The sequence below is a fragment of the Mirounga leonina genome, unplaced genomic scaffold (genome assembly GCF_011800145.1).
Source record: "Mirounga leonina isolate KUSES-001 unplaced genomic scaffold, KU_Mleo_1.0 Mir_115, whole genome shotgun sequence".
NCBI lineage: Eukaryota > Metazoa > Chordata > Mammalia > Carnivora > Phocidae > Mirounga > Mirounga leonina.
Window position 1 is genome coordinate 12,967,828 of NW_023270268.1, and position 26,583 is coordinate 12,994,410.

The window sequence follows — 26,583 nt, forward strand, 5'->3', positions numbered from 1 at the left end:
GTGGGTTTCAATCCTGCTAATGAAATGTGAGTGAAAACGATTTGTGTTACTTCTGGACGAAGCATATTATAGATAGTAGGCGATGCTGTAATACCCTTTTGCCAGTGCATGGTGGTCAAAATGGACCCTCTGCCACCTTGGTTCCTTGATTTACTACAGAAGGCAGTGACCCCTGCTGACCTGCAGTAAACATGTAACACAAACAGGAAATAAATAAATGTCATGTTAAGCCATTGAGGTGTGGGCACTGTTTGTTACTGAAGCATAATCTGGCCTACTCTGACTCATACACTGTGTGGCTTAGGAGGTTTCTATGAAGATATTGATGCTATACAATAGAAATAATAAGGCTTCCCACACAAACTATAATTAAATCAAATAACATGTATAAAGCACTTAGCATGACCCTTTGATTCATAGTAGGTCTTCAGTAAAATTTAAAAAGACAATAACTACATACAATAGAGATCAAATATCTGCAACCTGTTACCAGGTTTTTCACCCTTCTGAAATCATGTGTGCATTCAATATCCAAGGAAAATAGTTCCAGTCTTTATACTGTGGAACTTCATACAGTGAATGCAGAATGCAATGCCTTCCCCAGTATTCTTCCAAGGAAATGGCAATGGGAAAGACTGGAGGATGGTTGCATTCTTTTGGTTGCTGTTGTCAATGCTGTCTTCAAAGTAATTTCCACTTTCCCATTTGCTCACACCCTCTTTGATTTACCAGCTGTTCCATCTCAATGAGTTAAGTTCCATTCACTCCAACACATGGATGATGCCTTCTCTTCTTTACTGACTCAGCTCCTAAAGTCAGTGCCTTCAAATGGTTAAAGTACCTGTTATTCAGAGAAGTAAGATACATCTTGCGATGTCTATTGCAAATCCTGCAATAATATTAAGCACATGACAAGGATTCAGTAACTACTTGTTGCTTACTTACTTGTGTGCTACATTTGTTTTTTCACTTAAGTCAGGGGTTAGCAATTTTTTTTTAAATCAAGGGCCAGATGTTAAATATTTTTGGCTTTGTGGCCCATACAGTCCCTGTCACAACCACTCAATTGCTGTTGTGGTGTGAAAGTAGCCATAGACATTAAGTAAACAAATGAACACGGCTGTGTGTCAATAAAACTTCATTTTTTTTAAATATTTTTTTCAGATTTTATTTGAGAGAGCAAGAGAGCACAAGCAGGGGGAGGGGCAGAGGGAGAGGGAGAAGCAGACTCCCCATTGAGCAGGAAGCCCCACCCTGGGATCATGACCCAAGCCAAAGGCAACCGCCCAACCAACCGAGCCACCCAGGCACCCAATAAAACTTTACTGAAAATAAGGGCAACTACTGGATTTGATTCTCAGATTGTAGTTGGATGACTCCTGATTTAAGTCATTCCAATTGCCTCTTACCAGAGAACATGTACATTTAAAACATTTCCAGAGATATTTTCTTCAACTCCCCACCATTTTTATTTAACAACTTTAGTAGCCATCTGCTGTACCCTAAGCTCTGTGTAATTTTCTGATCTATGAGTCAAGTAACCAACAGTCCTGCCCTCTGGGGTCTCTTCATCCCTCAGGAGGACCGAGATGGAAATACAGATAACAATTCAACTTGGTATGGGGCACCTGGGTGGCTCAGTCGGTTAAGTGTCTGCCTTCAGCTCTGGTCATGATCCCAGGGTCCTGAGACCGAGTCCTGCATTGCACTCCCTGCTCCATGGGGAGTCTGCTTCTCCCTCTGCCTCCCTCTCTCTCTGTCTCTCACGAATAAATAAATAAAAATCTTAAAAAAAATTCAACTTGGTACAAGAATCTCTATAATAAAATCTTTTTTTCTCAAAATGCAGGAACCTGGGTATTGTCCTAGAGAGTTTATTCCACTCTTCAAACCTCCCGGAAAAAATGACACGCATCAGGCTGCTGATCTCACAGTATACTCTCCGAGGCAGGAATTTGAGGAAGCCATCATTTCCATCTTAAGTAGAAAATGAAACCCTTTTTTTTTTTTCCTTTTAATTACTGGTTGTTTCTGACCTTAGAAAAACGGGAAGTGAAAGGAATCAAGAAACACTTTCCAAACAGAATTCCCTTCAATGCTCAGGGCTTAGGTTTTAGTGACAACACCCATGGATGACAGTGTCTTTCCCAAATCACGCGGGTGACTATGAGACAGAGGGGTGGCCGCCCCAGGTGAGCCGCGCTGCCATCACGTTGTTACCAGATTCGAGACTTTCTCCTCAGACATTTAAGAACACAGAATACTTTTTAAAGTACTTGCTCCTTTATTTGCCATTTGTAGAAAGCCCAGTGAGCACTTGAGCAGGGTGAAGAAAGTGCAGACTGTTCTTCACTCGTAGGAATACTCTGATAACCCCAGCAAAGTGTGGAGTAAGCCGAGAAGGAAGCAAGCATTGGAGTCCCGCCAGCCCCTGGCCCAGCTTCTTGATGGCTGTACCAGATGTCTGAATCAACCTCGGCAGAAGGACCAGGTGTTCTTTTAAATTTGAAATTGCAAGCAGAAACATAAGACCTTTTTTTGTCTTCTTTGAAGAAGCATTTAGAGGATAAAAAAATGGCAGCCATCAACCTGACTTGGAGTGAGACTTCTCAGCCAAATCTCGGTGAGAAAACCATTCCCCTTTCCCACTCTGAGTGAGTGGGGGGTCCCCATGGTTGCAGACTTCTACCCTCTCTTCCTGACCACAGAGAAATGTTCAGCCGGTCAAAGAGGACAAATGCTCCAAGGAGACCACTCTGCCTCCCCACCTGGAGGACGGGCACACCTCCCAGGGGACCTGTTTCCTCTGGACTGTCTCAAGGGGCATGACAGCATCTTAAAAAATGTCTGGACTTGAAAGGCAAAAAGTCAACCTTCAGATTTGTGTTCAGGAAGAAAGAAGACAGGCTGGTCAAAATTATATCCACTAGACATGCAGTCAGTGAGCCGGCGTGCTTTTTATAAGCCAACAAACATAAAAAACAAGACGTGATGCGGTCCATTGGCTGGATTAGAAACAAGGACACTGCAAAAGGATTTACCAAAGGTGGCTTTGAATGGGTCTACTCTCCTTCCAATAGACTGTTCTGTCTGTTGAATACATTCTTCAGAGGATCAGGTATTCTAAGTTGTTTTTTGGGGGGTTTTTTTGTTTTTTTTTACTATTTTAATGGGCCTTAGCCAGACATATTCTTGTGGCCCCAGTGAATGTTCTATAGCTAAAATACTTCAGGGATTGGCAAAAAGCCTGCAATATACACCTCCTGGAAGTGTTACTTCATCATGCACTTGCCTGGAGTAGCAATTCTGCTTCTGTAAAGAATTTCTGTAACCTTATTACATTCACCTCCAAGAAGAGATGAACAGTAGGGAGGCGTGCAGAAAGGCTACTTGGTGACTCAGACCGCAGACCTCGGAATGAAGTCACTCAAGAAGTTTGCATTAGTCTTGATCCTAGATTTCTCATTGTCCAAATCAGCACCGTGACCTTAACTACCCCCATCCCTACGCACACGCTTGTTCTCAAACATCTCGCACAAAGGCTTCTGTCCATGTCCTAGGTGCTGCCTCGAGACCCACCTGCCATTTCTTATGTGTCCTGTGCTATTGGTCTAGGTTTTGGAATCATTCTTGCTTTCAGCCCATTTAAATTTAGACGTGACATTTTAAAATCCCCTTTGCTTTTGCTGTCCATCAACAGGGTTGTAGAAATTAGTTCCTGTGGCACTGATGGAGACAGCCCAGCGAGTACTAAGATTTCTATTGCTTTGGAAACGAGGTGGGGGCTATTTTCTACCATGATAGTTCTTGATAGACTTCCCTTACCGAAAAAAGACTAGGTTGCTGGTTTGGGTGATTACAAAAGGACAGAGCTGAACATGGGGTCCTGAGGCCTAAGAGGAGAGGGTAGAATCTTACCTGGGAGGTTGAGGCTGGCATGGCTGAGAGAACCATTTCAGGTCAGACTCTTGAGAAAAACCAAAGAGGGTAGAACCTTGGGGAGATGAAACAGAAATATTCAGAGGAGGGGACACAGTCTAGGAGTATCTACAGCTTTATTGGCAGGGAAACCACAGGGCAGTGGTGCATAGGATTCCTTTGGGTTAAGAGTTGGAAAGTATAGTTTGTGGCCTATGGAGACAAAGAGCCAACCGAGACAGCTCACAATTAGAGCCTGTTTCTATTCTCAGCTACAAAATTAGCTAATTTGTCATTTATTTGCTTTTCTCCCAACCATGCGATGGCCAATTATCACCCATTTTGCATGACTGGGTAGTAATTTGAACATAAATTTAGGGAGGCCTAAGGAAAGGAGTTAAGAGTATTCCAATTACTGGAGCCAACTTGGCACTCCCGAATATCTCCCTCTCCACTCATGGGTTAGTCTCTGTCCCAAGATGACTTTGAAAAGTTTACTTTACCTCTCTCAGCCTCAATTTTATCATCTGTAATATGAAGATCGTCATATCTATCTTGCAAGGGTGTTTAAGGTTGCATGAAAGAATGAGCATAAAGCCCTGAGCCACAGTGATGGATACAAGGTAAATAGTGCTCAATATTCCAGCTCCGGGGACTTTCTCCAGGTTCTGCCTCTTATCCTTACATCCTGCACTGACAGCTCTGCTCAAATGTCTAGGTTCTTTCTGTTGATTTGAACTTCGTTTCTGTGACAACCTAGACCTCGTACATACTCTGTCCCTTCATCTGTCCTAGGTCTTGCTTACCCTCAGCTTCCTGTTGTACTCATTCAGTTCTATATTTAGAATTCCTTGGACACAATTTCACCTGTTTATGGTTTCATCTCCCAGATTCCAGACAGCTGTGGCATCTTGGAGATGCACAATGGCCAGGTTAGTTATGGTCTGGATATGGCAGCATGACAGCCTTGGCTATGGATGACATTAACTGGCAAAAAAAACCACTCACTGCACAGGGTTGTGAGTAAGATGATGGTTTGAAAGCTGGATGGTCAATTCCAAAAGTATAGAGTTCCTAGCAGAACTTCTTAGGAGGATCATGGAGTATGTGTACTATATACCAAGTTTTCTAATGTTGTTTGGGATTTCTTTTTTTTTTTTTTAAGATTTATTTATTTATTTGAGAGAGAGAGAGGGGGTAGGGGCAGAGGGAGAGGGAGAAAGAACCCCAAGCAGATTGCCCACTGAGTGAGGAGCCCAGTGTGGGACTTGATCTCATGACCCTGAGATCATGACCTGAGCTGAAACTAGGAGTCAGACATTTAATTAACTGAGCTACCCAGGTGCTCCAGGCTTTCCTTTCTTTCTTTCTTTTTTAAAAGATTTTATTTATTTATGAGAGAGAGAGAGAGAAATATTGAGAGAATGAGAGGGAGGAAGGGCAGAGGCAGAGCAGACTCCCTTCGGAGCAGGGAGCCCGATGTGGGACAGGATCCCAGGACCCTGGGATCATGACCTGAGCCAAAGGCGGCCACTTAACCAACTGAGTCATCCAAGCACCACTGTTTGGGATTTCTTAATTTTTTAATATACTAGGGACCTCAGAAAAGGGAAAGGCTGAAGTTTCTCCTGGACATGAGAAGCACCGGGTTTATAAATCAGGTATCAGATCTGTCCTCTTGCATTAAACATTTAGGCTAGCTCATAGGCCATATGCATATCAGCATGGTGGTGGCAACAGCATCTCATTTTGGTTAATAGTAATCAGTAATCTTGTCAAATTCAGGGTGGGATTCTTATTTTTAGGATAGCATATTGTGGTAGGATAAAAAATGTGTCCCTGAGGAATCAGGTTCTAATCTTTTTTTTTTTTTAAGATTTTATTTATTTATTTGTCAGAGAGAGAGAACGCACAAGCAGGGGGAGTGGCAGACAGAGGGAGAACTCCCTGCTGAGCAGGCAGCCTGACGTGGGGCTTGATCCCAGGACACGGGGATCATGACCTGAGCTGAAGGCAGAGGTTTAACTGACTGAGCCACCCAGGCATCCCAGTTCTAATCTTTGATATCTGTAAATGTTACTTTATATTGAAAAAGGGTCTTTGCAGCTGGGATTAAGTTAATGATCTTGAGATGGGGAGAGTATCCCGGATTATCTTGGTGGACTCTAAATGTAATCACAAATATCCATATGATTGAGAGAGAGGGAGGGAAGATTTTTACTATAGACAGAAGAGGAGTAGGTGATGTGACCTTGAAAGCAGGAAGGTGGCCACAAGCCAAGGAATGCTGGCGGCCACCAGAAGCTGGAAGAGGCAAGAAACGAATCCCCCTCTAGAACTTTAGGAGGGAGTGCAGCTCTGTGGACACCTTGAATTCAGCCCAGGGACAGTGACTGGACTTCTGAAACTATGAGAGAATAAATTTCTGTTGTTTTAAGCCACTAGGTTTGTGGTTACTTTTTACAGCAATGATAGAAACCTAATACCCATGCTATTTCTCTAATTATGACACATTTAAGGTCTTGGGTTCAACCTCTTATATATTAAAATGTCTCTCCCTATCTAAAAAACAACTCTGGGCAAAGTGTGCCCATGCATCAGAAGAAAATACATATTGACTTCTGCATAAGAGGAGATACTTCATGTTTCAAAAAAAAATCTGATTATAAATAACATATATGGGAGGTTATATAGACAATATAAAATAAAGATGAAAATAAAAAGGAGGCATGGTCCCATCATCCAGAAATAATCTCCATTTCTTGGAATGTGACACATATCCTTTCAAACTTCTTTCTCCAGCTACACATACACCCACATACATGTTTGCACCCCTACTCACATTTATATAATCATGCTACATTATGAAAATTGGATCAATACTATATATTTTATACTTGTTTTTTCTACTGAATATTTTATGGGATTCATTTCCAGTTAGTAAATATACATATATCATCATCATTTTTAATGGTTGTATAGTATTCTACATTGCTGTACCCTATTTTTTTTTTCAGCAAATGATCAATTTCTTGGACATTTAGTTTCCAGTTTTTATTTTGATGAGAATCCTCTGCATATATTTCTCTGAACTGGTCTGAACATTTTTTTATGGTACAAATTGCTAGAAGCAACACTGCTGAGTCAAATAAATATATATATATATTTATACATAAATATATATAAAATATACTTTTAAACATATTATTTAAATATCTATATATTCATATATTATTATATATTATAATATATACTTAATATATTATAATATATAATATTATAATCTATATATTATAATATAATTATAATACATATTAAATATATTTATATTATATTTATATAATAAATATTATATAAAATATTTAAATTTAAATATTTTAAATATATATACACATATATGTTTGTAATACTGATGCATAGTGTCACATTAGTATTTCCAGGTTTGTACCACTCTATTCCCCAAACAACAGTACAGCCTTGCCAATAGTGATTTAAAAAATTAAGGTTTGGGGCACCTGCATGGCTCAGTTGGTTAAGCATCTGCCTTCAGCTCAGGTCATCATCCCAGAGTCCTGGGATGGAGCCCTGCATCGGGCTCTCTGCTCAGTGGGGAGTCTGCTTCTCCCTCTGCCCTTCACTCCACTCATGCTCTCTCTCTCACTCTCTCTCTCTAATAAATAAATAAAATCTTTTAAAAAAATTTAAAAAAATTAAGGTTCTGTGGTTGCAAGCAACAGAAAAGAATGCTAACTAATGGAGAAAAAGGATGTAGTAAAAGGGGGCTAAGGTGGCTCACAGATACAAAGAAAAGACTGAATGGTCAAGAAGGGGGCTATTCTTCTCTCTAGAGTTCTTCCAGAAGGGGATGCTGATCCATCCCCTTTTTATTTCTTTGTGATTCAAATTCCCAGAAGGTAAAACTGGATTTCCAGAGCTTGGCCCCATGCTCACTCCCTGGACCAGTCACTGCAGGGCAATGTGATATTACATTTTGATGGGCCATTTCCCACCATAGGCTAGAACAATGAAGAAATAGCAGACCTCCACAGTGTGCACATCAAAGAGAGGCCATCTGTGGGATGAATTCTACTTTGTGTCCAGTCTTCCAGTGGTCCATTCCAAGACCAAATTAACTGGAGCTAAATCTGCAGAAAGAGAGCTATGAGACATTCACTTCTTAGAGTGTGAATCACCTGAGAAGATAAAGAATGACATCAAGATTCCTGAGAATATCAGCCAATAATGTGGAAGCTGAAGGGTAAAGGAAGGCGACCAAATTTCCCTGAGTCACACCTGTTAGGGGTTCCGCAAATCACATTCTGTATTCTGTGTAGTCTCCTGCATGTGATCATGCTAATGGTATACTCTGAATAAACCTTGTGGACTAGAGAAAAAGTACCTCTTACAGAATGAAAGGCATATTTCTTTCTAGATGATCTTCATGCTACACTTCGTAGGGGATAAAAATTTGACACAAACATTACTAAACCTCAACTCCATTATGAATACTGAACTCACCTCAAATTTTACTCACTCCACCCTTCCCAAACCTATTCTTTTATCTCTGTGGAATCTAGTGCCATTTACCAGGAAACCTAAGTTCTGTGTTTTGTTTTGTTTTGTTTTGTTTTTGACTTTTTCTTCACCTCCACATCCCATTCATTTCTAGATTCTACTGAACAGTAATGGATAACACATTCATGGCATTTACCATATGCCAACTAGGGTTCTACGCTTGTTACAAACATTAACTTATTTACTTCTCATTACATTTCTAGAAACTACTATGATTATCTTCGTTTTGCCGACAAGAGAACTAAAACACAGCATCCCAAGTCACAAAGCTAGAAAGTGCTAGATCTGGGATGCCGCCTTCAGGCAGTCTGGCTCCAGAATCCACGCTCTTAACTCTTAGAGTTTATGTTCTAACTATTTTTTGAATCTCTCATCTTTTCTCCCTTTTTCTTAGCTCAAGTCCTTATCAAAACTCACTTGAATTCGGTCTTAATTGTGATGGCCATTATATGAATCTATATATGTGATAAAATTTCATAAAACTATAGATATGCAAAAGTTGATAAAATTTGAGTAAGGTCTGTAGTCTAGTTAATAGTATTGTGCAATGTCATAAGTAAGTTGTTACTGTTAGGAGAAGCTGGGTTAAGGATACATGGGATCTCTCTAGTATTTTTGCCGCTTATTGTGAATATATAATTATTTCGAAGTAAAAAAAAAAAAAAGTCTTTTTTAATTAAAGTAAAAAAAAAAAAAGGAAGTCTTTCTGTTTTTCATCGCCATGTCCTATTCTCCAATTCTTTTCTCACTATGGCAAGAGGGATCTTTCTGATTTCCTCCCGTCATTTCCCCGGTTCTTCCACAACCCCTATTGCCCTGAAGGATGAAATCTGCCTTCCTTAACATGTTTAAAGACCTGGCCCCAGGCTAGGTTTAGAATTCCACCTCCTGGCCAAGCCCTGCATTTAATATTGCATTTCCATACTGTACTCTCAGTAGAAATAATTTTTCTTTCCAGATTGTATCCTGGAATCACTGCTCTGGGATTTTGGTCCTTTGCTTTTCCTCATTCCCGGAGACCTTTTCCAAGACCCCCCTCTGCTGATGCCGCTTCATCCTGCAAGCTGAGTAAGGCTCAGAATTGCCTTCTCTGGGACTCTTTTCCACACCACCTTTCTTCCTCACCTGAGCTGAGTTAGATCCCTCTGAGGTCCCCATAGCACCTGATAAGTGCCTCCATCTTGGCATTTCCTAAGCTGGGTCACATCCACTTATTAGTCATCTGCCTCCTGGCACATTCCCTGAGGACTAAAACAAATCTTCCTTACCCAGCGCCTGGCGGCTCAGTCGGTTAAGCATCTGACTTGGTTTCAGCTCAGGTCATGATCTCAGGATCATGAGATCGAGCCCCGTGTCCTGCTTCGTGCTCAGTGGGAGGTCTGCTTGAGATTCCCCCCCCCGTCCCTCCCCTTCTGCCCCTCCCCCTGCCCCTCCCCCTCTGCTTCTCCCCATTTGTGCTCACACGTGCTCTCTCTCTCTCTCTCTAAGATAGATAAAATCTTTTTAAAAAATCTACCTTACATTCAGTGCCACATAGTGGGCCCTGAATAAGTGTGCTTCTTGAGTGAAAGAAAAATAAATGGATCCCTGGGTTGCCCACTTTCTATCTTGTCAAAGGTCTTCATTCACTTGACACTAAGTCAAATTCCTTTTATTTTTTTAAATCATAAAACAATTAATGCGCTTTTATGCTGCCATTCCCAGGGACACATTTTAATTTTTCTTTTTAAACATTTTAAGTGACATTTGGGAGAGTTCATAAATATATAGAAATAATTTCAAAGGCTATCAGTTTATGGGAATATAAAAAGTGCATGGTATTGCTTCGATTTTGAATATTTCTATAGGGAGATACATTGGGTTCCCATTTATTCTATCATCCCAAGCCTGATCACTTTATGCCATCCTCCACCTATCAAGGCTGCTTTTTATGCCAAATAAAGCATACATATAGTTTCAATTTCTTTAACTCCCAATGTAAACTTAATGCTTTAAATATTTGGAGTTTTCAGTTTATTTTGTCATGTTTACATTCTACAGAAACTTAAGGCAGCTCCAACCTTCAGTATGTTTTCTTTTAATCTTTCATATATCCTATGGCACAGACACTGTCCAGGAAAAAAGATCTCACCAATTTGAAGTTTGTCTTCTTTTTGATATACAAGGTACGACTTTTTGGTTGGATGTGACCAGAAGTCACTTACAATTATTTGTTGATGGTCTGAGATACTTGAGTATACAGAGGGAGTAATAGTTAATGGTGAGTAAGTTCAGCCAGATCCATTTCGTTCTCAGCAAGTGTCTCCAACTAGTTTGACCATGTGGCCTCTTCCAGAATGTCCCAAGCAGAGTTAGATCACCACCTTCCTTTCCTTTGAAGCCCAGCTACAGTCCAGGGAAATTTAGGACACATGTTCCAGACGTCTCACACTGAAATACTTTTGGTTATTGTGGTTAAATATACTCTCTCCAAAACTAGGATCATTCATGAGGGCATTCTGAGGTGATTTTGTGGCATTTGTTCAAAATAGAAAAGAATGATTTCCTTAAAGAGTAAGGAAAAGAACTCGAGGCAAAGAGTATTAAGTTGAGACTTAGAACCTACATAGCCATCATGAGTTGGTGCTCTGCAATCTGGAAATGCCTTCTGGTGTTGTCAAGATGTTTGAAAGAGAAGTCTATGCTTTCTATGCTGATGTGCTCTTTAAAATGCAGTTCTAATGCTAGGTCTCCTGAAAAGTCTCTGTGTAGATTTAGTCATGTACTCCTCTGAACTCCTATAGCATTGGTCACAAGAACAAACCCTATTACATGCAGGTGCTCTTCTAAGCACTACATATATATTACTTCATTTCATCACTAAAGCAACCTTTTGAGGTAGATACGATATTATCATCAACTGCATTTTTCAGATGAGGACACTGAGGCCCAGAGAGGGTAGATAACTTGTCCAAGGTCACACAGCTAGGAGGTGACAGAGTAGCACTAAACTCAGGCAGTGTCGCTCCAGAACACCAGTTCTTAATCCCCATGTTATGTCACTTTCCATTCCATTCATGCCTCTGCCAGAGTGCTGACCCTGCTAGAATACAGTTCATGGTTGTGTCTCCTTTGCTGACTGCAAAGCCTTTACCTTATTTCATTCCTATACAAATGCCAAGAAAGTACTGCCCATTGCTGACAACACAAATAGTTGTTGAATTAGTAAATGTCCCTTCTGCTGATTCAATCCTTTGGATTATCAATAAGACTTAAATATAGGTATGAGAATAGAAATAAGGAAAAGCAAAGTTGGATACAGCCTTATTGTGTGCAGTAGGGAACAGCATGTTCCAAGATCCTGTGGCACAAAGGAACATGGGGAGCAAGAAGAAAGGAGCAAAAGGAGGATTCATGTAACCCTGGAATCTCACTGGCTCTGTCCTCTGTCCCCAGTGTTCATGAGTAATCTGGAATTGGCTACAATTGACAGATTTCTGTTTCAACGTGTTCTTTGGAATAAATTTTGTTGCATTCCCATCAGGATAATAAAATCATGTTCCAAATGATTCCCAGTTTCTGTTCCCAAAAAGACGCCATTCTATATAATCAGGCAATGGACATTTGACCTTTCAAACTCCTTGTTGTTTTTTTTTTTCCCCAAAACATTCTAAATTGAAAACTCTGAAAATTAAGGAATCTTGGAAATTTAGTGCTTACCCTAGTGCTTGAGTCCAAGCTCTGATAGCTGCCATCACCAAGCTACCAAAAAGAAATAGCTGCTGAGGGATAAAGAATGATGACAGTCATTTCTTTCAGAAATTTAAAAAGCTGAACTTCCCTTCCAGGAATAGGGAGAGCTACATTATGCTCTACATTACCACAGCACTGAGAGAATGCCCATGGAATTTCTTAGGAGGAGGAACAGATCTTGTTCTTTCCTTAACTTTTAAAAATAGGTCAGGACTTCAGAACTGAAGTACATGTTTATTTTGTTGTCCCAATTTATCCTCTTCTATTTTATAGCCTTCCTGTTTGTGTGTGTCTCTCACAGGGAACCACATGGAAAACAAATGTCTAGTGAGCACTTTTTCCTCAGAAATAAAAATGTAAAGGCAATAGGCATTCCTTAGTAAGCCTACTGTCAGGGGAAATGGGGTAGAGAGGCAACTTTCAAACATGTTTTTCCAGAAACCTAGATAAACTGTGAAAATAATTGGAGTTGTCTCTTGAGGGAAGCCATAAAATGCCATGATGTTGAAGTGAATGAAGGATTAAGAGACTCTGCAGAGGGCACACCCATTTCCCCAGCACTTTATTGTGCAATGCCATGTTTTCCATGTAGATGGCTTTGTTCTGCAGGGAGAGGGGTGAATGGATGGCAGTGCTGTGGGTGCTAGATGCCTGGCGGGTTTCCTAGAGACCATTGAGATAATTAAAAGGCCCAGTACCTAGAAACAAACAAACAAACAAAAACACAAAAAACTTTGATCGCAAGTATGATATGGATGAGGTTGCCACTGTATGACTTGCAAATTGGGTTGTTTTTCTTTGGTCTCTTCTTTGGTACTGAGAAGTAATGATATTTAATATTGGCTGGAATTGTGTTCGAAGCAAACTTTATTTGAAAGCCTTCACATTTTATTTTATTTTGTGTTTTATCTTATTTTATTTTGCTGGTGGTGACTTGGAAGACTAGTGTTGGATTTTGTGTGTGTGTGTGTGTGTGTGTTGAATTTTTGAAATGATGAAGATCTTTACCAGGATTTACTAAGCTGAGATGAATATGTCTTAAAGGTGACTGAGCTTTGGTGCAGGATGTCATCTAATGGGCTCATACTGTGTACTTTACCTGGGGGTCTCATTAATTACGCCCATTCTGCAAAATCACACCACGTAGTCCCCACCTGACATGGTCACGGGTCATCATTATTTCAAATCTTTATCTGGCATTGTCTTTTAAACCTTTTTAAATTTTGTAATAATTTCAGACTAACAACAACATTTCAATAACAGTGCAAGAATTACTGTTTACTTTCTACTCAGGCTCCTGCAAATGTTAACCTTTATTACATTTTTCTCTTTCTCTCTTTGAGTGAGACACTCTACGTGGATATCTCATACCATCTTAATATTAGCTTTTTAAGTTGCTGCTAAAGATCTGAGTTGCCTCTGAATTTTTGTAGTCTAAAAGGTCATGCCAAGAATGAGGTAATTTATCCATTTTCAGAGCACTAAATAGAATGCAGTCATCACTTGCTTATCCAGCAAATGTAAATAAAACACTAAGGTAAACTAAAGAATGTCAGGAGGTGGTCTGATGAGAAACAAAGGTAGGAAAAAAAATGAACCTAATTCCTGCTTCTTTGTATCTGAGTTTCAGAGACATCTTATTTCAGAGGAGAAGGCGCAGCTGAGCTGAGCATATCTGTGTTATGCAGATCCATAGGTGCCCCTTAGCCCAAGGAAGTGAGAAGCAGTAAAGGCAGGCAATTAAAGAGGCAGAATATAAATTTGGTGAGTGTAGGTGAAATCAATACTGATGCAGAAGAATAAATAGAGTTTTGATTAATGTAATTATTTTTTGAAATCTATGTGCAAAATAACTGCTTGCGAAGCTAGGACTGAAATATAAAGTACCAGCCCCACACCCCCTCACCTCTGCATTCTGCTTGCTCTGCTATCTTCACAGAAGCAGTGTGTGTGTGTGTGTGTGTGTATGTGAGAAACAAACTTCTTCAAGTCATGGGAAAAAATGAGGATATGATGAAATACATTTTTATATTTATTTATTTATTTTTATGATATACATTTTTAAATAAAAGCAGTCATCATACTGGCTCAGTTGTGTAAGTCAGGCAGACATCTCATATATAGACTATGGTCATAGTCTATATCCTTTCCTAGAATGAGCATATTTTGTATTTTTATGATCCATTGGTATTCAGGTCGCTTCATGAATAAGGACAATTTGTTATATCTTTTGGTATTGTCAGAGATCAGCCAAGAGCTCCAATTCATTCAATTGTCATTATTATTTGTTCATAGTTAAATATTCAAGAAAATGTTTTCATTTAATTAATTTGACATGTTGATATATTGCCAGCAATTGTTATAGTTTCATGGAACAAGACAATCTGTGTGGTTTTACTCAGATCAAGATAAGCATCCTTCCTTTAAACAAGGCTCCTGATGAAATCCTACCCTAAAAACAAAAAACAAAACACAAAAACAAAACCCTAAATAATAGAGCAGCAACATGATTTATGGAGCACCTACTATATACCAAAGAATGTTCTAGGCACCATACAGACCTCACTTTATTTAGTCCTTAAACAAATTACTAATGAAGACACTATCCTTTCAATATTGTAGTTGAAGTGATCCAGGCTCAGAGAGGAGAGCAGAAGGTCACTGAACTCGTGGGTGATAAACTCGGGATTTATCCTGTAGTTCTCTCTCATGTCAAAGCCCGAGTCTTTGTTCATTCTGTTAAAGTGCTTCTCATGCTAATTAAAAGAAAATAAATGTGTCAAGAAAGTATCAAGATACAACAAGGATCTTTCCCATCAAACTCTGTCCTTTTATTTCATATCTCGCTAAAACTGGAAGCAGGGCGGCAGCTTATGGTTGTATGTTTTGGGCACTGCACAAAGGTGCCTGCCCAAGGGGGAGAGTGGGAGCTGACCTGCAGTTCTTGCTTGGCCCCTGTCTGGATCCTGCCTTGTCCACTCACACGGAGCACTTCTTCTGATATGCAGCAGTCAACTAGAACAAACACTGCCCCTCACACAGATCACCCATCTCTTCTGCTTAATTTTTAGACCTCTATTAGAATATTTCTTGGCAACTCATTCTTACGTTTTTAACTGACCATAGAAGTTTCAGGCTAGCTTAACTCAGAATGAACCCAGTGATATAACATTATTCTTTGTCTCCAGCTAATCAGAAGTCTGCTGTAATTTGCTGTTTGCTCAATCCATGCTTTTCTTTTCCTCATCTCGAAAGGAAGCCCAGTTGTGCAGTTTGGGGTCTCATAAGTGAATCTCCATAGTCATATGTATCACTACAAATAATTTTTCTAGTCCAAGACATTATTTACTTTTTACTCTGCATTTCAAAGGACCTGACCACTGTGTTATTTGAAATATATATGGAATGACTCTTTCACTATATGCAAATAGAATAATGACTGCTCACACTCACCTTTTCTCGCCTGGATGTGAATACAACATCAACAACAAAGATTTTAGAACTTATTCTAAAAGATCATGTATCCCCACAGGTTTCAGTAAGATTTAACCAAATGTGAAAACTTGGAACAATTTAAAGTGGTTCCTCCACAGTCACTAAAATGAGTGACTTTTTCCTTCAGTTATAGAGCATTTAAATAAATACATGATAAGGGAATTAAAGTTCACACTCGAGGATGACGAACAAGAGAAGAAAGTAGGAGGCCTTTCAGGAGCACATAACGTTGAGGCCCAGAGCTAGCATGGAAACACAAAATTAGAATTCGCTTTGTTGTCTCCTTCCCCTCTCCCCACCTGAGTCTCTCATTTGCTCATTTGGTAAATATTTACCAACTATCTGCTATGTTCAATGAATGAACTGAATTTTCTTCAAGCAATGGACAAGAAAGACAGTACCAAACCTTATAAAGTATAGAGACTATTGGGAGGAGACATCAAATAATTTTAAAAAATAATTAATTGCCTGGGCCCTGCCAATAAGGAAAGTATGGGATATATGTTAGATAGGAAATTGTAGCTTGAGGTCAGTCTTCCACACAGCAGAGGTCTCCTCTCCTCTCTTATCTACTCACAGGGCTCTGGGGATACCACCAGTTATGTTTCAGAAGCAGTAGGAAAATGTCATTTGTGAATATGGAATACTGTATATGAAAATTATAAAGTCGAAATATGTTTGTAGTCATCAGAATATACACACACATGCATACACACTCTTAACTTCTGTAAACTATTTAAAGACAGACAAGGACATTGGCTAAAAATGTTAAGTGGAAGTAGGACTGAGAGTGTCCCTAGAGGCAACATTGCTGACAGTAAGGAGCCCAGCACTCAGAGCTGCCTGGGGAGACCCCACAGACAGGCGGGACTGATCATTTGCCCGGATGGAGCCCTTTCATGGACCACTTCCCCGCTGTGTGTTCCTGAGCACCTTGTTCATCTCACTCACAGAATAGCCCAAGAAAGCTGTTGGATTTGTTGGCTTATCTGTGGCAGGATCCAACCTTCGAGCTTTTGCCTTTTCAGTTCCTATTCCCTTGACTTTGTTCTCTGGGAAACTAGAACTGGGAAAAGGACACAAAAAGCATTTAAGGAATCCACATTCCCCTGCTCTTCTGCTCTTTCTTCTCGGTTCCCGCTAGTCTTAAGACAAAACTGTCCATTACTAAGGAAACAATGGTTAAGTTTAGAAATTTAAACCTAAAGCATTGGCTCTTTGAAAATTCTCATATGGTCTGGGAGGTCCGGAGGAAATACTATTTAAGCACGAACTTATGAGCTGGTGAGAGTTAGGTAAGGGAGAGCAAGGGGAGAACACTGAAGGGAGGAGGAATAGATACAGGAACACATTTTATGAAGTAGTGGGAAGCATTGTGCATTCATCAGAGCAACTGAAGGAGGGCGTGGCTGGAGTGTGGCTGGGGCGTGGCTGGGGCGTGGCTGGGGCGTGGCTGGGGCGTGGCTGGGGCGTGGCTGGGCGTGGCTGGGCGTGGCGAGAGTGGACAGGCATGATGAGGCCCTGGAGTTAGGGGGAGGCTAAAATCCTTCCGGGCAACCTTTAGCAATTTAGGCTGTATTCTAGAATAACGGAATGCTCTCCAAAGGCTTTACTTAAAAGTAATCAGAAGAAAAGGGACTCAGGCCAACTGGAGCATGATCAGCAACGCAAGTTAGCAGATTCATGCCTTCCATTACCATACAAAATAAATGTTGACATCCAAATTAATGTTCGAGCACCTTCAGCACTTGAACTTTCTCCACACACAATACAGATGAGCCTTAGGTATCCTCAGATGGCCTTTGTCTCTTCGGTATTCACCCACGGGTCAGGGTATTTGTGGAAGAAAGTTTTCAACCCCATGACAAAAGGACAAGAAATAGCAACTCGTGTTTCAAAGCCATGAATAATTGGGCAAGACACCCAGTAATTTCAGCCAAAATAATGCTGTGCTTATTTTTCGTGGGACAAAATATAAAATTCAATTAGAATTTCAAAATCAGCGCCTATTTAGGGGAAAGTCTTTAACATCATTACAAATCTATTTTAGAAAGGTAAATGTAAATTGTCATTTAGATTTAAGTGCTTTTCCATCAAAGTATATAATGAGCTTGGCTAAGGTGATTTCAGAACATCAGTGTGAACGTAATTAATACATGGAAATGTATGAAAAATGATCATGAGAACAGAATTAAATATTGGGAATTCATAATGCAGAGCACGTTGCAAGGGCTTAACATCCATAATATTCCTCATTTTCAAGGCAACACTATTATCAAATATGAAAACGATTTAACATAACCTTGCAACTTTAGGCCAGAAAAATTGATAAAATGTCACTCATTTGCACATTTTAGATAAAAGTGAGTATTAACACTCTGACTGCCTATTCTCAGAAATGCTTTTTCACCCAGGACCTAGAACATCTGGAGCACAAGCAGTGCTCAAGTTGAGTATGGACTCCTAATGTGGTAAGTCTGTAAATCTTTTCAATGACCTAAGTTAAAAAGTACTTCTTTAAAAAGTGCTATTAACACAGGGCTATGCCTAGCCCTTTGCCAGGTGTTCTGAGAACACAAAAGATGCAGAAAATACCATGCTTGCTTTCTAGGAGCTTACAATCTATTTTAACACAGTGTCTGGGGGAAATGGCCATAGTGCGGGGTTGGAGGGAGGGTAGTTCTAAAATCATAAACCCTGATAAGGAAAATTTTACTTTACAGATCAAGGTTATGTTGAGATGAGGACCTGCATTTACTTAGCACTTTATCATTCTTTCATCTAGCAATTAGTCATGTAGCACTGACAGTTCTTGGATTTGTTTCTTCGTATCTCACTTACCACTATAACTAATGTTCAATGTCATACATTCAGGAAGAAGCGGGATGGAGTTAAAACTTACTTCTACCCACCTCCAAAGTCTGAGGTGTTTCCTTACCTAGAGAGTGGTCATTTGTTGTTTTATCTGGCCCAAACAATTCCTTTCCTTTTTTAGGTAGCTGCTTCTCCTCCAAGGTCGTGATTCTGCAAGGAGTTTCCAATTCCCAAGCTGCAGACCCCTGACCACGTGTGTAGGTACGTGACCTAGTCATTGTAACCATCTCCACTCCTATTGTTTCAGACATGGATGTGGAACTGAACCAAAACAATAAGGGTTCTTTCCTAAATAGTTTGTGTTCAAGAAGGCAGAGGAGACTTCTATTTCCCTTGACATGTGGTTGTAAGATACAACACTGAATCTGCTTGTAGCAAGGGATTCAGACCTGGGAAAAGATTATGCAAGAGAAGAAATTAACATTCCCTGAGAAATAGACAAGAGGTGGAAGTGAGAGCAGGTGGAAGGTGGGAGTGCGCGTGGAAGGATGGCCGGAGGAAGGCATAGGGCAACCCAACAGTGTGTATATCCAATAGAGCCAGTTCTTCCTACTCCTTCCCATGACTTGCTTATGAAATGAACACATTCCCTATATTTGCTTAAAATGATTTAAATTATACATCCTGGTTCATATATCATTGGCATTCAGCTTGTAAAATGGGCAGCATTTGGACCCCCACACTGGGTTGGAATCCTGGGCTAAGTGTTTACTAGCTGACTAAACTTAACATCTTGGGGTCTCAGTTTTCTCATCTGCAAAAGGGGTTAAATGTTTCCATCCTATGTTATTGAAAAGATTGCACAATGTAATGTACATGGTATATTTGATAAAGTGCTCACCGATTAAACAAATAGTTTAATGCAATGATCCTTTTTTTCTCTATAACCCTCAGTATCTTTTTTTCTGTGTCCCTCATAGCTTTCCATCATCCTTTCCAACTGGCATTCTTGAGAAACATCTGTTTAGCTAGAAGGTAAAGAGTGACTTTAAAAGTTTCTGTGCCAAGGGTGACCATGCAGCTTTCCTTAATTCAGACCACAAGCAGCAGAAGTCAGCTACGCACATGAGACCACACCGCATATTTCCCCCTTGCCATCTTTCCTACTTGCCCCGTTCTCTCATTACCCATGACGATTTTACACAAACTCAACCAGGAAAGCCAATTGAGTATAAAACACATTTCTGACAATGTGACTCAACTACCATAGAACTATAAAGTTGGAGAAAATCTTAGAGAAACGACAGCGAACCAATATTCAGTCATTTTACAATAGAAGAAGGAACGGGAGAAAACACTGAGCTGAACCTTTATATATGCTTCCTCATTCAACTCCTCATCATGAGAAGTAAATATTATTACCTGATTTGGTAGGTGTGGACACTGAGGGTCAGAGAAGGGAAGTCATCTGCCTGAGAACACAGCGGTGGCGTGTCTTACTCCAGAGACCCGCCCTTCACCTAGGCTGTGTTTTTTTCCAGTAACAAAAGAGCTGATGAGTAGGAGTAAACAAACCTTAGTGATAAGTCTTAGGAAAAGTTTTTGCTCACAAAGGGGCTTCTTGGAGAGTAGGACTTTTCAGGATAAAAATAAAATCTGAAATTTCATTTGGGAGAACTTTCTTAGCTAAAGAGTTGAATTCTATTTTGCTCTTATCACCCTTCCCCTCTGTTTTAAGGCCATTCATAAAAAAAATTAATTCCATGTAAGTTTAAGGAATATCACTCTGATTTGTAGCATTTTGAAATGCTACAAAATGTGGCTGAATCTTTCAAAAGGGCCAAATGAAATGCTGCCACAGGGAAAAGGTGAGGTCTTCTAGAAAGGGGAAAGATCTGTTTTTATTTCACTGTCTCTGAGCCATGCACTCACTTTCCACATGTGGGTTGTTCTTTTTATTTTTATTTTTTTAGGACCTGATGTTCTATTGTTATGCCAACTTCTTTGAAAAAAATTCCTGCACACAAGAACCTGGAGTGGAGGAGGGTTGAGGGGACTCTTCAAAGCAAAGAACTAGAACTTGGTCTTCTAGCTTTTTTATTCCCTCTTCCTTCCCTCTGTCTTCTTTCACCAACCCCTCCCCCTTATACACACACTCATACTTTTCTATAAATGATAGCTAACAACAAATTTGATTATGCAAATTCTCCAAAGTATCTCAATATCTTCCTTAGAATCTGTGTCAACTCCTTCCTCTGGGGACAGGCAATTTTCCATAGATAGACCTATAACTGGAATGTTATGCCCATATCCCAAGCCAAGATTTCATCCTCCTTTGCAAATTGAAATGCCCTGTCCGTGTATTTAATCTTGTTAACAACAATCATCATCACCATTATTTAGATGCTTTAAGAATGTAGAATTTCCTTCATATATTTTTGAGACAGATTTTTTTTTTTTTAATTAACATAGTGTTTTAAAAACTTAGGCTCTGGAGTCTGATTTTCCTGGATTTGAATTCTAGCTTTCCCACTTCTAGCTGTGAGTCCTTGGGCTAATTGTTTAATTGCCTTAATCATCAATTTCCTCATCTGTAAATCAGGAAAGAGTAATACAGTTCTCATAGAACTATGGGAAAGTTAAATGAGTCTATGGATGGAAAATAACCTAGCAAAATGAATGGAACATAGTATGTGCTGCATAGAGTTAGCTATTCTCCATCACTATCTTCTTCATCATTTTAATGTAGGATATGGATAAAAGAATTATATAAAATAAAAGAATAATATGCACAAATCATTGTAAGGAGACTTCCCAATACTGACTTTTAAGTAATTTAAAGCAGTCATAGGGATCTGTGTCATGATATAAAGCTGCAAATATGGCAGCAAACTGGTACCCAGTACTTCTGATTCAACTGATGTTGCAATGGAAATGTTTTGACAGAGACATTGGTTACCTGGGGTACGCCATCACTTTCATAAATAGAGCATGTCAAACAATGGCTGAGCCAAAGCACATGTTGGATGTTTGAACAGGACACATCCACACTGTAAGTTCAACTTTCAGTCACCACTTCTTTGGCTGTTGCTGATAGAGGGATTGAAACTTCCTTTCTAGAGCACAGTGGGTTGTGAGCAGGACTGAGAAGCCATGATCTTGACACAACTGTTGAATGAACAGTGTCCTCAGCATCTGCTACATTCCAGCCCTGCGCCTGGTTCTGAAGGGCAGTGGTACACAGGGTCGTGTCCCGGCTCTCAAGAACATTATGACCATGACTGGGTGGGAGGAGAGAGGCCTTTAAAAAGGGGTATCAGTCAGGTTCTGCTGTAGTAACGATGAGTAGCAAACAATCCAAAATCAAAGATTTAGGCTAAAAAGTATGTACAAGGGAGATAAAGAGCATGTAACCCAGAGTTTCTCAGAATTTTTTTCATTAATGCCCACTTAAGGAGTCTTTTTAGTTATTTTTTTCTAATGCATTCCCAAAATGAAAATCTCATACCACAGATAAATTGTATGTCTGTTTATGTACTATATGTATATCTGGGCTTTATATATAAAGATAGTAGGAGTCCTTTGCCTACCGAGAACAAATTTTCACCCCGTCGTGGGCAACATCTCCCCATTAAAAAATGTAGGATTTAAGCTACCTTAGAAGGTTTACAAGAAGTTTCAAGAGACTATAATACTTGGGTTGCATCTTGGAGGTAGCAGGAGGTTCTCAAACAAAGAAGAGGGAAGAACATTCCAGCCAGTGGGAATAGAAATGGTACCATGGCTCAAAGAACTTTCCGTATTTTGGAAACTGCTAGAGTGGTTGGAATGTTGGGCTGAAGTCAGGGTGTGGTGTGACAGAAACCTTGGGGGGGTAGGCACGTAATGATTCAGAGCTATGGTGAGGATCTCACCATAAAATCAACATTTCATTTTTTTCTTGACCTTTCTCGCCTGCTTACACTCTAGTCACGGAAACAACTTTGTTCCCAAGGACAACTGTCCCCCACTTTAGCCTTTAAAATGCTCCCACAATTGAAGGGGAGGGCTCCTAGCAGCAACGAGGCTAGCAACTGGGGCTTGAAACCTGCTATTCTCCTCAATGGGTCAGCTGGGAAATCAAGGGAAATGAATCATTGCAAACAGCTGTGTGGGTTGACCATGCTTTGGCAGAGGGCCATTGTTTGCCAGTAAAAGTAGGGGCAGAAATCAACCTGTACTGAATGTTACTCACACATTTGGCTCAACTATGGTGAATTTCATAAAAGCTGATTTAAAGATTGTTCCTGAATTTCACTATTAATGAGGAAGCCGTATCCTTATACCACAGAGTTATATTCGGATTGCTTATTAATTTGCAGAATTTATGTCAACTTTTCTATCTTCTTCTTGTATCTTTGCGGCTTTAGCAATTAAGAAAATCATTCCAGGAAGCAAAGAATGCATTCTCTTTTGGCAAAGTTTTGTATGTTCGTATTTTCTAAACCAAAGATTTGGTCACAGTGATGTGACAAACATGAACCTCCCTAGGGGGTCGGGGGTGAGGAATAAGACAGTAAATTTGAAAAGTGGACTGTTCCAAAAAAAATCTGGACATAAATTCACTACATTTTAGGCTAATCTGGGACTTAGTAAAAATGATCATGTTACAAAACATTGAAACAATTCCCTGACCTATACCTAATTACTTTACTTCAATTTCCACTGAGACATTTTAACCTCTGTGAACAGCAAAAATCCCTCCACTGAGTATTTGTAAAATTGAATTCCAAAGCCCATCTTTAGGTTTGGTTCCTATAATCTAACAGGGATTAGATTTGTGGCATGCTCTGATTTGTCTATATTTCTGTAACATATGGAGAAACAGGAAGCCCAGGACTGCTAAGTGCAGGAAATCATGCAGATACAATGTAATTGTGTTCAGATGTGATATTATTCCTTCTTCTGGGTCTTATTAGAGGCACTCTAATTAAAGGATGACAGATGTTGTTGCTGAATTCTTTTATTGCTTATAGTTAAGGCTTCGTTTTTGGAGCATGCTTACCATCTGAGTGGAAATAATCCATTAATACCAGGTTAAACAGAGACAAATAATAAAAATAAAATTAAACAGGAAGAACTGGGCCTCACTATGATTTAGAGATAAAACTAAGTCCAACTTGTGACATAGGAGTTTCCCTGTGTCAGAGGCCCCAGTCTGAATGGGTGCTCCAGCTTTCCCAACAGGCACCCCCTCCCAGAGCCACCATCATGAGCATTTTTTAGATCTTAGCACTGTAGCCAACTTCCCCTTCACTATCAATGTTCTTCTGACAGTGGGAACCTTCTTCTAGTTCAAGTTCAAGTGGATAACTTTGAGTCTTCCTCAGCAGTTGAATGCACTAAGGATGTCAAATGCACTAGAAAAAGAATCACAGAATCCTAGAAACTGGAGAGGGCTGGAGGGAAAGGCTGGCCCATATCCTTGTTCTTTCCCTAAGGAAAGAGGGGGCCACAGAGTGACTACATTTTTAAATCAAGACTAACTTCAATTCTATTGAATTCTGAAAATTAAACGATCTGTTCTGTATGGATTTCTTTTTCCCCTTGGCTTGTTTTTGTCAAGAACTGAGGTGGTTTTATGAAGAAACTAGTGAAGCTTAAATTTTAAGACTTTTCCAAAACGATGGGAAAGGTTTCAGAAAGGCCAGGTCTTTAGTCATGTTTTTGTAACATGACTCTAAAAATGCTTGTTTTAACTAAAACTAGACCACTGTCTCTTTCCACTCTGACAACATCTCCATCATACTGTCCCTTATAGCATGTGGCAGCAGTTTGGGGTTCCAACTAAAAGGATGTTTAGTAACTCATACTTACATAATTTGCTGACATGGTTGTGTATTTATTGGTAGTTGTACCATTGTAGGAATGGCTTCTGGAAATACTCCCAGTTCAACTGTGCCAACTTACCCAGAGCTGTGCCACACAGGTGCCCAGGTTCTGGAGGTTGTATTTTGAAGTGAGGGTATCTCGTGGCACCTGGCACAAGAAATATGTAGATTGTGGAGCAGAAACAAGGCTTAAAATGTCCAGTGCTAGAAATGAGTCTATATAAAGAAAAATCTTGGGGCACCTGGGTGGCTCAGTCAGTTAGGTGTCTGCCTTCGACTCAGGTCATGATCCCGGGGTTCTGAGTTCAAGCCCCACATTGGGCTTCCTGCTCAGCAGGGAGCCTGCTTCTCCTTCTCCCTCTACCTGCCACTTCACCGGCTTGTGCTCTCTTTCTCTCTCTCTGTCAAATAAATAAATAAAATCTTAAAAAAAAAAAAGAAAAGAAAAGAAAAATCTTCCAAATCTTACAGCTCATACAAGGAAGAGACTTCAGACATATTTTCTCAAATTTGATGTCCCAAATTTGATGACTTTGCCAATAAAAAGTTGTATAAAGTTGAGAAAAACGTTTCCAAATATCAAAAGTAAAAAATAAATCTTGATCAACCAGGCTAGATGAAAGACTACATTATTTTTATATTCTATCTATAAAAAGATACATAATAAAATTGCTGTCATAAAAAGAAATGATCAAAGATTTTACTGTCAAAAATGTAAGGAAAAAGTATTACACAGTGTCAAGCAGTTAATTAGTAAAGATATTTAATTTTTCTAGATTTTGTCATTATTATAGCTGCCCATTTGATTAGATTGTAGGTTGTTGTAATTTATTTTCTTATTCTAAATATTTACTTTTGTTCCTAATTTGTGTTTGTGATTTTGTGTTCTTTTACTTTAAAAGGGCCTCCAAACTGCATAAGCTTCAGCATGTGTGGAGGTTTGGAGCCTAAAAGAAGTTGGGTATGATTAACAGCATCCAAATGGCCCCTGAAAGGTCCTAGTCGCCTGGTACTGATGTTCCTATGGAATTTCTTTCTCTTGATGTGGCTTGGACTTGGAGACCAACTTCTAACAAATAAGCTTGAACTAAAGTGATGGGATGTCACTTTGGAATTTACATTATAAAAAGAAAACAAGACTATATTTTTCTATCGGGTGTCTCTCTGAAGGAAGCTGCTGACATGTGATCAGCCCTATGGAGAGATGCAAAATAGCCAAGACCCGATGTCTCTGGCTCATAGACAGATTGCACCTGAGGCCTGCCAACAGCAACCATGTAAGTATGCTTGGCATGGAATTCTTCCCCCTCTGTGAGCCTCGAGATGCAGCCTGACAAACACCTTCATCATCCAACCTTGTGCAAGACCTGAGCCACAGGCATCCAGCTAAACCACACCCAGATTCCTGAGCCACGGAAATTGTGAGATTATAAATGCTGTTTGGAGTAGCTAGGTTGTTGAGCAATTTGTTATGTACTAATAGATGATTAATATATTGGGGAAAGATAAAGATAATTTAATCAACTTGTTAAATCCTTCTTCTCAAATAGCATGGAAGGAATATTGTCTTGTTTAATGAAATACCATTTCCTGATACTGCTGAAAATCCATTTCCTTGTTTCTCTTTATGTTCTGATACAGGGCTCTGGGATACTCATGAATAAGCATAATACTCACAAAGTTTGCCCTTAGTAGTTGCTGAACAACTCATAATATTAAAGAATTTGCATTGTTCTTAAATTTGTATGTATGTGGCTTTAGGTGAAACATATATGAAATGTGATAAGCTTGTTTTCACTGTAAACTAGACAGATATTAAATGTTAGAATTAGGGAATTTTACTTTTAAAAAAACATTTTAAAAGATTTTCTTCTGTATTCAATAACATTTTTAAAATTCAGCTTTAAATAAATTTCAGTGTAAAATCAATATTCATGATTTCTAATTGTATTTTGCTTGTTAAATTAGTATATAATTTTTAATATTTTAGAATAAAATATCTTTTTAAAAGCATGTGCATAATAATTTTATTTTTAAAGGTTTTACATTTATTTTACTTTACTTTTTTGATGAAATAATATTTAAATTTGTTTATTTGGAATACAATTACATTTAATTTTGATCCTGTAGATGCTTAAAACAAAATTGTGTTTGGACGCCTGGATGGCTCAGTCAGTTT

The 26,583-nt window shown here is 39.4% G+C and overlaps 1 long non-coding RNA gene across 1 annotated transcript; it reads left to right on the top strand.

Annotated features, from left to right (window-relative positions):
* Positions 1-2,062: 2,062 nt before the first annotated feature.
* On the top strand, positions 2,063-26,245 carry LOC118002669. Its single transcript, XR_004677084.1, has 3 exons — positions 2,063-3,118; positions 18,716-18,795; positions 25,307-26,245. It is a non-coding gene; the product is annotated as an uncharacterized LOC118002669 (long non-coding RNA).
* Positions 26,246-26,583: the final 338 nt, after the last annotated feature.